Source organism: Myotis lucifugus, unplaced genomic scaffold (genome assembly GCF_000147115.1).
Source record: "Myotis lucifugus unplaced genomic scaffold, Myoluc2.0 scaffold_594, whole genome shotgun sequence".
NCBI lineage: Eukaryota > Metazoa > Chordata > Mammalia > Chiroptera > Vespertilionidae > Myotis > Myotis lucifugus.
In genome coordinates, this window is record NW_005871642.1 from 81668 (window position 1) to 99548 (window position 17881).

General features: G+C 42.0%; 2 non-coding genes across 2 annotated transcripts; both read left to right on the forward strand.

Moving 5' to 3' along the window:
* Positions 1-8719: 8719 nt before the first annotated feature.
* LOC111823646 lies at positions 8720-8827 on the forward strand. The gene has a single exon (XR_002826715.1). It is a non-coding gene; the product is annotated as a U6 spliceosomal RNA (small nuclear RNA).
* A 2037-nt stretch (positions 8828-10864) lies between these two features.
* LOC111823647 lies at positions 10865-10968 on the forward strand. Its single transcript, XR_002826716.1, has one exon. It is a non-coding gene; the product is annotated as a U6 spliceosomal RNA (small nuclear RNA).
* The last annotated feature ends 6913 nt before the right edge of the window (positions 10969-17881 follow it).

Below are 17881 nucleotides of genomic sequence, written 5' to 3' on the forward strand. Positions count from 1 at the left end.
GCTGCTACCACAACCACCCGAGGAGCAACCACAGCCCGAGGAGCCACTGCCACCCAGGGAGCAGCCACTGAACGACTCAACATCTAGATATGTCGGTGAGATCAAACATGGGTAGACAAAGAAACCCCCAAAAGAAAGAAAAGGAGGACTCGCCAGAAAAGCAGCTAAGTGAAACCGAGGCATGCAGCATGACAGAAAAAGAATTCAGATTAAGGGTCCTAGAATGCATAAACCGGATGGAGGAAAAAATCAACAACTTATGTAAGAAGCAAGAAGAAACAGATGAAAAAAATCAATAAATTATGTAAGAACCAAGAAGAAATGAAGAGTGATATAGCTGCAATAAAAAACACCATTGAAGCCGAAACCTGTTTGGCTCAGTGGATAGAGCGTCGGCCTGTGGACTGAAGGGTCCCGGGTTTGATTCCGGTCAAGGGCATGTACCTGGGTTGCGGGCACATCCCCGGTAGGAGATGTGCAGGAGGCAGCTGATCGATGTCTCTCTCATCGATGTTTCTAACTCTCTATCTCTCTCCCTTCCTCTCTGTAAAAAATCAATAAAATATACTTAAAAAAAAAACACCATTGATATGAAGAGTGATATAGCTGCAAAAAACACCAACAGTAGACTAGGAGAAGCGGAGGACCGAATTAGCGAATTAGAAGACAGGGAAACAAAACACACCCAAACTGAACAGTAATTGGAGAAAAAAATTAAAAGACAGGAGGAGAGCCTAAGGGAGCTATGGGACAACATGAAACAACATACAAATAATAGGGGTGCCAGAACAACAGAAAGAGGAACAAGGATTAGAAAACCTATTCGAAGAAATAATATCAGAAAACTTCCCTGAGGTGGGGAAGAAAAAAGTCACACAAGCACAGAGAGTCCCAAACAAGGTGAACCCAAAAAGACCAACACTAAGACACATCATAATTACCATGGCAAATGTTCAGGACAAGAGAGAATCTTAAAGGCTGCAAGTGAGAGATGGAAAGTTACATACAAGGGATCTCCCATTAGATTATCAAATGATTTCTCAACAGAAACACATCAGGCCAGAAAAGAATGGACGGAAACTTACAAAGTGATGCAAAGCAAAGGAATGAATCCAAGAATACTCTATCCAGCAAGGCTATCATTCAAAATTGAAGGGGAAATAAGAAGCTTCACAGGCAAAAAAAGGCTAAAGGAGTTTATCACCACCAAGCCAGCAATGCAAGAAATGCTAAAGGGACTGGTGTAAAAAGAAGAAATAAAAAGCTCAGAAAGAAAACAGCCACCAAAAATAGAAATGGCTACAAACAAGTACCTTTCAATAATAACTTTAAATGTAAATGGACTAAATGCTCCAATCAAAAGACATTGAGTGGCTGAATGGATAAAAAAACATGACCCATACATTTGCTGTCTACAAGAGACCCACCTCAGAAGAAGGGACTCACACAGACTGAAAGTGAAGGGATGGAAAAATATCTTTCAGGCAAATGGAAATGAAAAAAAAGCTGGGGTAGCAATACTTATATCGGACAAAATAGACCTCAAAGTGAAGGCCATAACAAGAGATAAGGGAGGCCACTTCATAATACTAAAGGGATCAATACAACAAGAGGATATAACCCTGATAATGCAGGAGCAACCAAATACATAAGAAAACACCTGGAAAATATCAAGGGAGAGATCAACAACAATACAATCATAGTAGGGGACTTTAATACACCACTGACATCACTGGATACATCCTCTAGACCAGCCGTGGGCAAACTACGGCCCGTGGGCCGGATCCGGCCCGTTTGAAATGAATAAAACTAAAAAAAAAAAAGACTGTACCCTTTTATGTAATGATGTTTACTTTGAATTTATATTAGCTCACACAAACACGCCATCCATGCTTTTGTTCTGGCCCTCCGGTCCAGTTTAAGAACCCATTGTGGCCCTCGAGTCAAAAAGTTTGCCCACCCCTGCTCTAGACAAAAAATCGGCAACGAAACAGCAATCCTAAATGACTCACTAGATCAGATGGACTTAATTGACATCTTCAGAATACTTCACCCAAAGCCACAAAATATACGTTCTTCTCAAGTGCTCATGGGACATCTTCAAAAATAGACCACATATTGGGTCACAAACAAAGTCTCCCCAAATTCAAGAAGATTGAAATCATACCAAGCATCTTCTCAGACCACAAGGGCATAATATTAGAAATAAACTACAATAAAAACAACTCAAAATACTCAAACACTTGGAAGCTGAATAGCATGTTATTAAATATTGATTGGGTTACCAATGAGATCAAAGAAGAAATTAAAAACATCCTGGAAACTAATGACAATGAAAACACAACAATCCAAAACCTTTGGGACACAATGAAAGCAGTCCTGAGAGGGAAGTTTATAGCTCTACAGGCCTATCTCAACAAACAAGAAAAAATGGTAGTAAATCATCTAAATCTACATCTCAAAGAATTAGAAAGAGAGCGACAAGAAAAGCCCAGAGTGAGCAGAAGGAAGGAGATAATAAAGATTAGAGCAGAAATAAATGACATAGAGACCAAAAACAAACAAACAAACAAACAAACCAGAAAATCAATGAAACCAAGAGCTGGTTCTTTGAAAGGATAAACAAGATTGATGAACCTCTAGCCAGGCTCACCAAGAAGCAAAGAGAGAGGACCCAAATAAACAAAATCAGAAATGATAGAGGCGAAATAACAACAGACCCCACAGAAATACAAATGATTGTTAAAAAATACTATGGACAACTCTACTCCAACAAACTAGACAACCTGGAGGAAATGGACATATTCCTAGAAAAATACAACACTCCAAAACTCAATGAGGAAAAATCTAAAAATCTCAACAGGCCAATAACTATGGAAGAAATTGAAGCAGTAATTAAAAAGCTTCCAGCAAACAAAAGCCCAGGACCAGACGGGCTTCACAGGGGAGTTTTACCAAACATTCAAGGAAGAACTAAAACCTATCCTCCTCAGACTACTATAAAAAATTCAAGAGGAAGGAACATTTCCAAGCTCATTCTATGAAGCCAGCATCACCCTAATACCAAAACCAGGGAAAGACAACACAATGAAAGAGAATCACAGGCCAATATCCCTCATTAACATAGATGCCAAAATCCTCAACAAAATCTTAGCAAATCGGATCCAGCAGTACATCAGAAAGATCATATACCATGACCAAGTAGGATTTATCCCAGGGATGCAAGGATGGTACAATATCCGCAAATCAATAAACGTGATACATCACATAAACAAATTGAAAGAAAAAACCCACATAGTCATATCAATTGATGCAGAAAAAGCATTTGACAAAATTCAACACCCATATTTAATAAAAACTCTCAGCAAGGTGGGAATAGAAGGATCATACCTCAACATAATAAAAGCCATATATGACAAACCCACAGCCAACATCATACCTAATGGACAAAATCTAAAACCATTTCCCCTAAGAACAGGAACAAGACAGGGATGCCCACTCTCACCACTCCTGTTCAACATAGTACTGGAAGTATTAGCCATTGCAATTAGACAAGAAGAAGAAATAAAAGGCATCCAAATTGGAAAAGAAGAAGTAAAACTGTCCTTATTTGCAGATGACATGATATTATACATAAAAAAACCCTAAAGACTCCATCAAAAAACTATTAGACTTAATAAAAGAATTTGGCAATGTAGAGGATACAAAATTAACGCCAAGAAATCTATGGCATTTCTATACACCAATAGTGAACTTGCAGAAAGAGAGACTAAAAAAACAATCCCATTTACCATTGCACCAAAAAAATTAAGCTACCTCGGAATAAAATTAACTAAAGAGGTAAAAGACCTCTACTCAGAAAACTACAGGACGTTGAAAAAAGAGATAGAGGAAGCATAAACAGATGGAAGAATGTACCATGTTCTTGGATTGGTAGAATCAACATCATTAAAATGTCCATACTACCCAAAGCAATCTATAAATTAAATGCACTTCCCATTAAAATAACAACAGCATATTTCACAGACCTAGAACGAACTCTCCAAAAATTCATCTGGAATAAAAAAAGACCCCGAATAGCTGCAGCGATCCTGAGAAAGAAGAACAAAGTAGGTGGGATCTCAATACCAGATATCAAGCTGTATTACAAAGCCACTGTTCTCAAAACTGCCTGGTACTGGCACAAGAACAGACATATAGATCAATAGAATAGAATAGAGAGCCCAGAAATCGACCCAAATCAATATGCTCAATTAATATTTGACAAAGGAGGCAAGAACATACAATGGAGTCAAGATAGTCTCTTCAATAAATGGTGTTGGGAAAATTGGACAGATACATGCAAAAAAATGAAACTAGACCACAAACTTACACCATACACAAAAATAAACTCAAAATGGATAAAGGACTTAAATATACAACGGGAAACCATAAAAATACTAGAAGAATCCAAAGGTAACAAAATCTCAGACATATGCTGAAGCAATTTCTTCACTGATACAGATCCTAGGGCATTGGAAACTAAAGAGAAAATAAACAAATGGGACTACATCAAAATAAGAAGCTTCTGCACAGCAAAAGAAACCATCAACAAAACAACAAGAAAGCCCACTACGTGGGAGAACATATTTGCCAATGTTATCACTGGTAAGGGTTTAATCTCCAACATTTATAGGGAACTCATACAACTCAACAAAAGGAAGATAAACAATCCAATCAAAAAATGGGCAAAGGACCTAAATAGACACCTTTCAAAAGAGGACATTCAGAAAGCCAAGAGACATATTAAAACATGCTCCAAGTCACTAATCATCTGAGAGATGCAAATCAAAACAACAATGAGGTACCATCTCACACCTGTCAGAATGGCTATCATCAACAAATCCACAAACGACAAGTGCTGGAGAGGATGCGGAGAAAAAGGAACACTCGTGCACTGCTGGTGGGAATGCAGACTGGTGCAGCCACTATGGAAGACAGTATGGAGTTTCCTCAAAAAACTTAAAATGGAACTCCCATTTGACCCATTGATCCCACTTCTAGGAATATATCCCAAGAAACCAGAAACACCAATCAGAAAGGATATATGCACCCCTATGTTCATAGCAGCACAATTCACCATAGCTAAGATCTGGAAACAGCCTAAGTGCCCATCAGTAGATGAATGGATCAGAACACTGTGGTACATCTACACGATGGAATACTATGCTGCTGTAAAAAAGAAGGAATCTTGCCATTTGCAACAGCATGGATGGAACTGGAGAGCATTATGCTAAGTGAAATAAGCCAGTCAATGAAGGAAAAATACCACATGATCTCACTCATTTATGGATAATAAAGACCATTATAAACTTATGAACAAAAATAGATACAGAGGCAGAGCTGCCTTGAACAGACTGTCAAACTACAGCGGGAAGGCCGGGGAGGGTTGGAGGGCAGGAAGGGAGGGGGTAAGAGATCAACCAAAGGACTTGTATGCATGCATATAAGCATAACCAATGGACATAAGACACTGGGGGGTAGGGGAGGCCAGGGGATTGTCAAGGGCGGGAAAAAAAGGAGACATATGTAATACTCTTTGTAATACTTTAAGCAATAAAAATTATAAAAAGAGTAAAAAAAAAAGTTACTGAAGGCTTTCCATGATCCCTCTGTATATGCAAATAAGCTGAAAGGGAATGCTGTTTAAAAATATTATTTTAAATTTAATAAAAAGGAGAAATTTTAAAATTTTTGAAGTATCTTCCACTAATATTTATAGGATAATCTAATGATTTGCTGTTAAAATACCAAATCTGAAAATATGTACAGTCACCATAAATGTTCAATGACTTTGACTTGAAATACATGACCTTGTGGCACTATCAGTCAACATCCAAGAAGTAACCCTGTAGGTTACTTGGTTTAAAAGAAAAAGATTTTTCTTTTTAAATTGAAATTCTCCAAGTGTAACCCAGCTGTGAGAGGATGAGGATACGGATTAGAAATTACTCTGCAAGAAAATAATAGAAAGAGGTTTTTCCTTCAAACATCTGGAGGACTGTACTAGGTTTAATATAGAAAGATAAATAATTTGGGTTTTTGCCTTAAATTTAATTAATATCATTTCCAGTTTAAAATTGAATTGAGCAAAGAATATCCTTACATGATATTATTCTACAATGTTATTAATAATTTTTGATATTTTACAACAGCATATTATGCATTTATCCCAAACAAACTTACAAACTAATTCTTTGAATGTTTGGCAGCAATTTAAAAAGAACATGAAATGATTTCATCCCCACTGGGTGGAAGGCCCCCTGGGAAGGCACTTGAGCATTCTGTATTGGCCTCTCTTGCCCTTTTTGCCAAGGGGGTCCCTCTTCCAATTGCCCACAGCTGTTGCCTGAGCTCTCTGTTCATGCTGAGGTTGAAGCCTCATGGTGGCTGGTACCATAGATCTGTCTCTCGCCCAATGGCGTGAGCTAGGCCCTCTCTGGAGAAGAAACCTGGGTTCCCCAAGATATGTGATCAATGCCGGGGCCCTGCCAGCAGGCGAGGGGATCCCAAGACAGTTGCTGGGCGTGGAGGCCACAGGGGCATAGGCTACCAAGGAGACAGAACTGAACCTCACATCACCCTGCTTGGCCCCGGAGGATGGCTGGTTAGACAGAGATGGGTAAGATTCCTCAGGGAAGGAACAACCTAAGACAGGCACAGTCGCAGAGGGGCCATCAGGAGAGAACTTGGGGGTTAACAGAGGTGGGGCACAGATCCTCACCCCCCCCCAACTATGCAGGGGCTTGAACACTTGCCCCTTCTGAGGGAGGTCTCCTGCCCCCATGGCTGCTTCCCGCTTCCCATGCCCAGCTCAGATCCAGACCCAGATAACAGAAAGAGACTTGGCCCAGCTCAGATGGGAACCCAGACAACAGAGACTTGGCTGACAGCAGCTACCCTATTACTAAATCCAGCCTAACACCAGGAATGCTCAGGGCCTTCTCAAGGATGCAAAATAATCCTTTCCATTAATATTTACAGTGTAAACTAAGATTGTTGTTAGAGTATTTAATGTGACAGTAATGAGTTTAATTGAAATAAGTAGTATTAACTAAAATTTTCATTTCATGGTAAAATTGCTTAACATGCAATGAACTTAAAGCAGTCATATTTTTGTGCAAAAAAATATTTAAAGTTATCTAGACTACATTATAAAAATTTTCCAAAAGCCTCCTAATAAATCAAAAAAGGGGGATAGTAGAAAAATATCATGTAAGGAAAAATATCCTGTAACTAAATTACATCTAGAAAAAAATTCTTTTTCATTTGTAATGCTAACAGCAAGACACCCATGAAAAACATACGTGGTGTCAAAATAAGCCAAAGGAAAATCATTTGGGCAAAAATAAAAAGGACCCCAAGTAAAATTTTCCTTTATTAACCTTTGGTTGAGAATACGTTTGTATATTTTCAGAAAACAACTCCAAGACCATGTGGATTCCTGCAACAGAGAGGAATTATCAGGAATGCTCCAGCCATGAGGACAAGAGGAAAAACAATCCAGAGATGGAAGACGCTGACGATGCTTTGCCATGCTAGCAGTCAAGCAGCTGTGCATCGCTGCAGGTTGCCCAGGATCAAACCAGAGAGGCTTGATCTCTGCATTGCCACCATTTGTCCACCATCCAAAACTGAAATATCACTGCTGACATGTACACATGAGGAACTGTTGGACATTGAAATTGGGATTTAAACATTTTTTGTTCTTGAAATGTTATGTTTAAGTTTTAAAAAGTTTTGGGTTATGGATTGGCATTGTTTTGTTATTGTTTTAATAGCCAGAGTTTTGTTCTTGATGTTTAAGTTTTATTTTCATTATAGTAGCTTAATAAAAAAAAAAAAGGGTGAGATGTGGGGGGAACTGATATATGGTTAAGCCTCGGACTGACCTGTTGGCAAAGTCACAAACAAGTCCCAGCTTAGAGGGCACAGTCCTCTTAGCATAATTAGGCTTGACCTTATAACACTTCCTAGATCTTATCTGGGAAGCTAATGGGCTGAGGGAAGTGCAGGAAGTGTAACTATCTATGGTCAAAACAAGTGAAACTCACAAGAACTGTGTAACTATGGTGACCACTGCCCTGTTTACCTCTGACTATAAAAGGTTGGTACAGCCTGAGAACCGGTGGAAGTCCTTCCTCCTGAGTTGGACTTACCCGCCTGGCCCCCAATATTCCCAAATTATCTCGTGTCTCTTCTTTTATTTGTGTGCGGCTCTTCTTCCAATCCTGAACCCTGAACCACGCGGGACATGGAGGGAAACATTTACAACATTGTGATCCCACTACTTCGTTCTTCTTTCTTAAGATTGCTGCAGCTATTTGTGGTCTCTTATGATTCCATATAAATTTTTGGAGTATTTGTTCTAACTCTGTGAAGTATGCCATTGGTATTTTAATAGGGATTGCGTTGAATCTACAGATTGCTTTGGGTAGTATAGACTTTTTATTGATGTTAATTCTTCCAATCCATGGACGTGCTATACGCTTCCATTTCTTTATATCTTCCTCTCTTTCTTTTTTCAATGTCCTATGGTTTTCTAAGTACAAGTTTTTTTACCACCTTAGTTAAGTTTATTCCTAGGTATCTTATTTTTTTTTTGTTGCAACAGTAAATGGGATTGCGTTTTTAGTTTCTCTCTTTGAGAGTTCATTATTGGTGTATAAAAATGCCATCAGTGCTCACTTTGGCAGCACATATACTAAAATTGGAACAATACAGAGAAGATTAGCATGGCCCCTGTGCAAGGATTAACATGCAAATTCGTGAAGCACTCATAAAAATAAAAATGCCATTGATTTCTGGATGTTGATTTTGTATCCTGTTACTTGGCCAAATTTATTTATTAAGTCTATTAGTTTCCTGGTGGAGTCTTTTGGGTTTTCTCTGTACAATATCATCTCATCTGCAAATAATGACAGTTTTACTTCCTCCTTTCCAATTTGGATGCTTTTTATCTCCTCTTCTTGTCTGATTGCTGGGACTAGGACTTCCAGTACTGTGTTGAATTAGGGTGGCGAAAGAGGGCATCTTTATCTTGTTCCTGTTCTTAAATCCCACTTGATCATGGTTTATGATCTTTTTAATATATTGCTGGGTCTGATTTGCTAATATTTTGTTGAGGATTTTAGCATCTATGTTCATCAGGGATATTGGCCTGTAATTCTCTTTCTTTGTAGTGTCTTTATCTAGTTTTGGAATTAGGGTAATGCTGGCCTCATAAAAAAGACCTTAGAAGTGTTCCTGCCTCTTGAAGTTTTTGGAATAGAAATCAATAATAGTATATTTAAAAATTATTATTATTAATTGGGAAACTGAAGGAGAGAAAATTGAAAAGATAAAAAGAAAAAGACTCAAAACTACAGCAGCCATTGGCTACCTCATCAGAGAGACCTTCCCTGACCACCCAATATAAAAACACTAGAAGCCTAGTGCACGAAATTTGTGTATGGAGGGGGGGTGGGGTGTCCCTCAGCTCAGCCTGCACCCTCTCCAATCTGGGATCCCTTGGGGGATGTCCGACTGCCTCTTGAAATCCGGGACCGCTGGCTCCTAACCCCTCTGCCTGCCTGCCTGATTGCCCCAACCACCTCTGCCTGCCTGATCACCCCTAACCACCTCTGCCTGCTTGCCTGATTGCCTGTAACTGCTCCCCTGCCAGCCTGATCACCCCTAACTGCTCCCCTGCCTGCCTTATCACCCCTAACTGCCTCTGCCTCAGCCCCCACACCCGGGCCCCAGGCTTCCCTCCCTCTGGCCGGCCGCAGCACCTGGGAGCTGGGCCGGCTTCTCCCAGGTCGGCCATAGACACCCAGGACCTGGGCCGGCTTCTCCCGGGCCAGCCACAGCCGCAGGTGCCCAGGACCACTGCTGGCTTCACTGGGCCCGGCTTTGTCAGGAAGGACGCCTTTGCCGAAACCAGTTTGGCTCAGTGGATAGAGCGTCGGCCTGCGGACTGAAAGGTCCCAGGTTCGATTCCGGTCAAGGGCATGTACCTGGGTTGCGGGCACATCCCCAGTAGGAGATGTGCAGGAGGCAGCTGATCGATGTTTCTCTCTCATCGATGTTTCTAACTCTCTATCTCTCTCCCTTCCTCTCTGTAAAAAATCAATAAAATATATTTAAAAAAAGAAAAGAAAAAGGAAGGACGCCTGGAAGGTTGTCTGGAAGATGTCTGGTCTAATTAGCATATTACCCTTTTATCAGTATAGATACCCCAATTACTCTCCATCAATAACCAGACAATCAATGGGTCTGGGCTGCCTGTCTCTACTTGAGCCAATTCAGCAGAGCAGTATGGGAGAGCAGGGCAACCATGAAAATCTGCCTGCAACCCCGCATAACAGTCCCCCATAAGCTATCTGCTTATATAGGGTAGGACAAGGATTACATGGGGAAGTAGGAAGTTGGGGTAGGACCCCGTTGTTTGGGCAAGAAGGTTGTTAATCTTTCCATGTTAATAGGCAGTTCTTTTGGTTGTTTTTTTTCACTTTTTCCATATTCTATTGGTTACAAGCAAGATCCAAGCCCTGCCCACACTTGAGGGAAACAAATTACACAGGCCTATGAACACCAGGAGGCAGTGATCATTAGGGTTCATCTTGGAGTCTCTCTGCCATAAGAAGGAAGGAAGGAAGGAAGGAAGGAAGGAAGGAAGGAAGGAAGGAAGGAAGGAAGGAAGGAAGGAAGAATAATTAAGGGTGAGCACTACTACATATTGTATTAATACTTAGGATATTCATGATGCATGCTCTAAAAAGTCTTCTTAAATGTGGTTTAGCTCAGTACTTCCCAAACACATTTGATCAAGAAACTACTTTTCGTGCTCACTTCAGCAACACATATACCAAAATTGAAATGATACAGAGATTAGTGCAGCCCCTGCGCAAGGATGACACACAAATTCGCGAAGCGCTTCATATTAAAAACAAACAGATTCCTATGTCAGAGCCAGGGTAATAAAGACACCTCTATTCAGTCATTGGAAGAGAAAGCTCTAAAAGCCGGTGGGTGTGAGCACATTCAAGTCACGGGGTTTGAGATTAGGGGTCCAAGGCAGTTGTTTCTTCCCTCCCATCACTGGCAGGTCCATCTTGGGCGGCTTGAAGGTGGCTGGGTCTTCGGCCTTTCGGGTGGCCGGCATGCACATCCGTTCCATTGGAGGAGGCTTCTGGGCTCCTCCGTCGGGCTGGGTGGCAAAGCCTCCCGAATCAGACTTCTGGAGGGATCTTGGTCCAAAGAGGCTCCATTTATCTGCCGAGCTTCTGTCTTTATCCCCGCTTCCAGGATCCATGGTGCTAGAACGTGGGCCAGGTGAGGCTGTGGAAGAGCCAGAAGAGAACCGGCCTCCCGGCTTCTGCTTAGGGGAAGAGTGGGGGATGCTGCTGGGGGTGGCCTGGGCGGATGTTGGGGTCCAGCCCCAGCTGGTCCAGGGGTTCCCAAAGATGTGGACGGAGTCGGATAAGAAGGAATGACACGGAGGCAGCCTTCAGTCGATCAGCATAGCCAGGATCTGTCTTTAGGTTCTCCAGCCATGTTCTGTCTCCAGGTTCTCCAGCTAGGTTCTGTCAATGGGCAGTTCTTGAATGAGAATGGACCACAGTCCAAGGTTGACTCCTAGGTCCCAGGGTTGTACAATTCCCAGCCAGGTGAGAATGTCCTTTCTTTAACCAATATAAGGCAATCATAGTTAACAGAGCATGATTAATATTTTCCATAACCATAACTAGTCCCCAATATTCTATTTTTGCCCCTAACATCCTACATATTCTGATTCATTTTTCTTCATGGCATCTTTCATATTATGTATTTACTAGAGGCCCAGTGCATGAAATTCGTGAATGGGTAGGGTCCCTAGGCCTGGCCAGGGATCAGGGCCATCGAGGTCTTCCTGCTGCCAGCTGAGGCCTTCTTTCATTCTGCGCTGCCCCCTGGTGGTCAGCGCATGTCCTAGCGAGCAGTCGAACTCCCAGTCAGTTGAACTCTGGGTTGGTCGAACTCCCGAGTGGACAATTTGCATATTAGCCTTTTACTATATAGGATTTCTTGGTTTGCTTATTGTCCATCTTCCCCTTTGGAAAGCAACTTTGTTAGCCCAGGAACCTTTTTGTTCTAAAGCCTAAAGAGAGCCTGGCACATAGTGGACACTCAACAAACATGTGTTTAATGAATGAATGAATCCCACACATCTTTCGATATTAGTACACATGACCTAGTTCCTTCTTTGTGGTACCTGCAGAGTATTCCACTTTATGCCCACATAGCATTTTCATTAACATGTCCCCATATGGAAGCATATTTATGTTAGTTCCAGTACTTTACAAATCCAAACAACGCTATAATGGCCTTATATAATCAACTAGGGGCCCAGTGCACGAATTCATGCACCTTGAAAGGAACTGTGGTCTGTGAAGCTGTGGTGGACAAAAGGGCAGGTCTTGGCCCATCATCCACACCCCCACCCAGCCCCTCCCATCATGGCCCCCAGTCTCCTGTCTGCCAGCAGCCCCACTCCCACCACCGCCACTTCCACACACTGATGGCACCAGCCCCTTGCACCTGCTGACGGCGTGGAGCGATTGGGGCCAGGGCCAGCAGCAGGTGCAAGCAGGGCCGGCGCCGTCAGTGGGTGCAAGTGGCAGCTGCTGCCCTGATTGCCCCTCAGGAGCAGGAGGAGGTGCAGAAGCCCTCAGGGGTGATCAGGGCCAGCAGCCACCGCTCGCACCTACTGTCAGCGCCAAGTGATTGGGACCAGTGCCAGGTGGCGCTGGGCGGGATCACGGTGCACAGGAGCAAAAAACTTTCAGTAACCACCAGAGGCTCACCCCAATGACAGCAATCGGTGCCCCACCTTTGTCTGGCGCCCCCACTTACCTGCTCCACCATCCCGCTGCAGCTGATGCCCGCCGTGTTCTGCGCTCACCCCCTGCGCTGACCAATTGTTCAGTTGTTCCGCCATTCAGTCTATTTATTTTTATTTTTATTTTTTTAAAAATATATTTTATTGATTTTTTACAGAGAGGAAGGGAGAGATAGAGAGTCAGAAACACCGATGAGAGAGAAACATCGACCAGCTGCCTCCTGCACATCTCCCACTGGGGATGCGCCCACAACCCAGGTACATGCCCCTGACCGGAATCGAACCCGGGACCCTTCAGTCCGCAGGCAGACGCTCTATCCACTGAGCCAAACCGGTTTTGGCCAGTCTATTTAAATATTAGGGTTTTATATAGATAGATTATCTTTGTGCAGACGGGAGAGAAGTGGAGTAAATGGTTTAAAGAGTTTGTGCATTTTTTAAAAATTAGCTATTGCCATATTGCTCTTAATAATGCTCTCCCAATTTATATTCTTACACTGTACTGAAATACCTATTTTCTCACATTCTCACCAATACTATTCATGATCTTTTTACTCTTTATTGATCTCATAAGTTAAAAGCAACATCACTTTATTTTATTTTATTTTATTATTTTATTTTATTTATAGTGAGTTGAAGCTCTGGCCAGGTAGCTCATTTGGTTAGAGCATTGTCTAAATATATCAAGGTTGTGGGTTTGATCTATGGTCAGGGCACATACAAGAAGCAACCAATGAATCCATAAATAAGTGGACCAACAAATTGATGATATTCTCTCTCTCTCTCTCTCTCTCTCTCTCTCTCTCTCAATAAATTAATAAAAGATAGTGAGTTGAACCTCTTTTCACATGTTTATGAACCATTTGTTCTTTCCCCCTGTATTTTGTTCAAATTTTTTACACGCTTTCTCACTTTCTTTGCTTTTTACTTAGATTTGTGAAAGAATTTTGTATCTCTAAGAAATTCATCCTTTGTCTTATTTGCTAAAAATAACTTTTTCCCATTTTTCCTTTATCAGTTGGAGGCATATTTCTGTATATAAGTCGTTTAATTTTTAATTTTATGTAATCTAATTTATCTATTTCTGGCTTCAGGGTTTGGGGGTCACAATTAGAAAGAATTTTCAGACAAGATTTAAAAAAATAAATCAGTTTTTTAAAAGAGCTTTTATGGATTCATTTTTTTAAAAATTAAATCTATATTGTTCAGATTATTACAGTTGTTCCTCTTTTTCCCCCCATTGCTCCCCTCCACCTGGTTCACACCCCACCCTCTGCCCTTACCCCTCCCCACTGTCCTCATCCATAGGTGTACGATTTTTATCCAGTCTCTTCCCGCACCCCCCACACTCCTTTCCCCCCCAAAAAATAGTCAGTCCCCTCCCTTTCTATGCCCCTGATTCTATTATATTCACCAGTTTATTCTGTTCATCAGATTATTTATTCACTTGATTTTTAGATTCACTTGTTGATGGATGTGTATTTGTTGTTCATAATTTGTATCTTTACCTTTTTCTTCTTCTTCCTCTTCTTAAAGGATACCTTTCAGCATTTCATATAATACTGGTTTCGTGGTGATGAACTCCTTTAGTTTTTTCTTATCTGTGAAGCTCTTTATCTGACCTTCAATTCTGAATGATAGCTTTGCTGGATAAAGTAGTCTTGGTTGTAGGTTCTTGGTATTCATCACTTTGAATATTTCTTGCCATTCCCTTCTGGCCTGCATAGTTTCTGTTGAGAAATCAGCTGACAGTTGTATGGGTACTCCCTTGTAGGTAACTGTCTATCTTTCTCTTGCTGCTTTTAAGATTCTCTCTTTGTCTTTTGCTCTTGGCATTTTAATTATGATGTGTCTTGGTGTGGTCCTCTTTGGATTCCTTTTTTTGGGGTTCTCTGCGCTTCCTGGACTTGTAAGTCTATTTCTTTCACCAGGTAGGGAAAGTTTTCTGTCACTATCTCTTCAAATAGGTTTTCAATATCTTGCTCTCTCTCTTCTCCTGGCACCCCCATAATTCGGATGTTGGTACGCTTGAAGTTGTCCCAGAGGATCCTTACACTATCTTCATATTTTTGGATTCTTTTTTTATTTTGTTTTTCTGGTTGGGTGTTTTTTGCTTCTTCATATTTCAAATCTTTGACTTGATTCTTGTGATCTTCTGGTCTGCTGTTGGAACTCTGTATAATATTCTTTATTTCAGTGTATGCTTAATTTCTAGTTGGTCCTTTTTCATAACCTTGAGGGTCTCACTAGATTTCTTGAGGGTCTCACTAAGTTTATCGGCGGTTTCTAGAGAATTCTTGAAAAACCTTAAAAGTGTTGTTTTGAACTCTATATCCAGTCGTTTGCTTTCCTCCATTTCTGTCATTTGTGACCTGTTTCTTTGTCTCTGCATTTTTATAAAAAATGGCTTTCTGTGCTAGGTGTCCTATAGGGCCCAGTGGCTCAGCCTCCCCAATTACCCGAGGTGGACACTCTTGGTTCACCCCTTTGTGGGCTTTGTGCACAGTCTTGTTGTAGTTAAGCCTTGATTGTTGTAGGTATCACTGGGAGGAATTGACCTCCAGGCCAATTGGCTGTGAGAATCAGCTGTGTCTGCAGTGGGAGAACTTCTGTGCTGGAGACACCCTTCTGGGGCAAGACTTGCTTCAGTGGGGCTTTGGTGCTCACTGAGTCTCCCCCTGAGTGTGTCCCTTATGGATCTGAGGAGTTGTAATCTGGATGGTCCCACTCTGACCACTGGGTACACTGGCTCTTGGACCTCTAAGGAGGTGCTAATTTAGCCTCTGCCTGAGGCTACCCAGCAGGAGCTACGGGGAGATCTGCAGATTCCCCTTCTTTGTTTGGGGTTTGGAGGTGCCCAGATGAGGCCCAGCTGTGAAGCAATGCAAGCTGCTGTGGGGCCTTGGGCCTTCTTTTGGAAGTTCTGGGTCTCTCTGACCCAGCTGCAGTTTGTTAGGTAATTTTCAGATTGCAAAAGGCCAGGCCTTTCATATGAAAAGCCTCTGCGCACAGCTTGGGTGGGGCTGGGTCTCTGGGGATCAACAGGGTGAAGCAAGCAGCTATGGCTGCTCCTCAATCGTACCCAAAGAGGCCCCACTTCTCAGTGTCCCGGTAATCACTGCAAGCACCTCTGAGAGAAAGCTGCCATTGAGTTCCGACCAATGCCAGACAGTCCAGTTTCTCCCCGTATGAGTCTGGGTCCCCAGAGACTCGCCTGGAACTGGAGTTCAGAGCAGTCAGGAGCTTGAGACTCCCTCCCAATTGAAAAAGACAACCATGTCCTCAGCTGCCAGCCCTTTCCACGTGCGCCTCTGTACCTCTGCACTTTACTTCCACACCGCACCTCCTCTGAGTCTCAGTGTGCTTTTCTCTTTCCTTCTAGTTGTGGAATTTTCACTCAGCCAGCCTTCCTGTGGTTCTGGATGATGTCCGTTAGTCTTTTAGTTGTATTTTTGAAGTGGTTGTGCGAGGCAGCAATTTCCGGTGTTTACCTATGCCACCATCTTGGTTTTCTCCTGCATTCATTTTTAAAAATTTAAATCTTTCATTGATATAGACTATATTTTGGTGTAAGAAGTAAATAGGGGATCTTTTTATCTTTATCCCACACAGCTAGCCTGTTGTTGCAGCATCATTTACTGAATGTTCATCAACCTGCAATTTCTCCTTCATCTTGTATTAAATTCTTACATTTGGGCCTCCTTCTCAGTAGATCTATCAGCTTATTCTTACTAATAGCTTTGTGACTACTCTTTATTTTTATTTTTCCAGACTAACGTTAGTATCATTTGGTGAAGGCAGAGAAGAGAAGAGGAGATAGAGAAAGCAGAGATACATTAGGCCTAATCAGGGCCTCTCAGCTTAGTGCGTGGAAGTGAAACAATCCGAGGAGGGAGGGTCAACAGTGTCAAATGCCTTGGAGACATTAAGAGGGAGACTGAAAAGTATCCTCTGGATTAGCCAATACTATTAGAAACCACTGGTACTCTTAGGGCACATAGGTTGTGTAGAGGGAGTAGGTAGGAATTTATTTTAAAATAAAAAAATGTTAATAAAATTGTACTTTACCAGATAGGTTTGGTTTCTATTACATATGGAGACAATCCAAATAAGTGCTCATACAAGACAGCGGCTTTCATCTCTCTCACATTGATGAAGTTGGGATGCAGTCATTCTGCAGCGAATAAGGACCCAGACCTTTCACACACATCTTAGTGCTGGCTTCCATGTGCAAGATTGCCTCATGGTCCAGGACAGCTGCTTGAGGTCCTGCCATCACGTGCACATTCCAGGCTGGAATAATCAAGAAGGGGAAGGTGCAAAGGGCATAATTCCCAGCTGAGTAGGCTTTTAGAAGCTTTCTCAGAATTCCCATCCCAAAAAGTTCCACCGAGATATCATTGGCCACCTACAAGCTCAGGACGGTGTTGAGGTGAAAGAAGTGCTGGGTGAGTTGAGGGTGTTCCTGGGAACACCCATAACCAGCTGGACAAGCTTTCATATTGTAGCATTGCCTTCGTGAGTTTACTGTAACACTGGCAGCAGATGGGCCTGCAAGGTACCTTGTAGGTGGATATATCGCTATCCGGAATAAAATGTTAAGGAAGGAGTAGAGATTGGCTATAAAATAGTAAACAACAGTCCATTATTAGCAGATATTAAAATAAACAGCGGTACCAGAAGTCTCAAACTGGAGGTCAGGAGGCCAGTTTCATCTTGTAGAGATAATTTTACAATTTCTAGTTAGTTTTTAAGAGTTAAAAGTTAATATATTTTTCAATGCCCGAGCCAGTTTGGCTCAGTCGATAGAGCATCGGCCTGTGGACTGAAGGTTCCTGGGTTTGATTCTGGTCAAAGGCACATGTCCAGGTTGTGGGCTCGATCCCCGTGAGGGGCATGCAGGAGGCAGCCGATCAAAGATTCTCTCTCATCAAAGATTCTCTCTCATCATTGATGTTTCTCTCCCCCTTCCTCTCTGAA